This window comes from Propithecus coquereli, unplaced genomic scaffold, assembly GCF_000956105.1.
Source record: "Propithecus coquereli isolate 6110/MARCELLA unplaced genomic scaffold, Pcoq_1.0 Scaffold547, whole genome shotgun sequence".
NCBI classification, from domain to species: domain Eukaryota; kingdom Metazoa; phylum Chordata; class Mammalia; order Primates; family Indriidae; genus Propithecus; species Propithecus coquereli.
Window position 1 is genome coordinate 50809 of NW_012151363.1, and position 805 is coordinate 51613.

An 805-nucleotide genomic window follows, 5' to 3' on the forward strand; every position below is an offset into this window, starting at 1 on the left:
TAGTCATTCAGTTTTGCAAAAAAGAAAAAAAAAACTGCAAATAGTATATGACCATGCATTTATTATGTATTTGTCTAATACTAGAAGATACATTTTTCTGATAAAAATTATATATGTTCATAAAATTCTGTAACCCTATTACCTAAAAATGTCCCTGGCATGTTATAGGTTTCAATAAAAATGTCAACTAGATAGATAAATACATGAATGTCTAAATATTAATAAAAGTTATCTTACGGTCTGTTATAAGTAGTACCATGTAAATCTTTTCCTATAGGCTGACAGACTAACTCTCATATTCTTGGAATCAAATGCTATTAGATTCCCCAAGAGTCATGAACTCTACAAGGGACTTGGAGTGTCAACATCTAAAACAATCTAACAAATATGCTTCTTACATTCTCATACATCAATAATACATATACTCTCCTATAACATCTATAATTTTGTTTTGGGTTTTTAAAATAAAAATGTGCTTTCTAACTTCATATTCAACAAATGCTTCCTTCTCAAAATTATCTCAAATCCATACTAGCTGGTTAAAGATCAGAATTTCCATCTTAAACATGTATACAATCAAATAACCACATTTATCAAAAGATAGATATGATTAGAAGTAGTTGCATGGATATTGTAACATCCTATAATTTTAATACTTAGGGTTAAGGCATTTTTTAACTTAGGGCGTAGCATGATGTGAGTATCCAGCAAGGGCATTTAATTTTCTAATTCAAAAAATGATATGTAATTTGGGATATCATAGATCATGTTATTTTTGTATTATTATTATTTTTCTTTTTTTTTT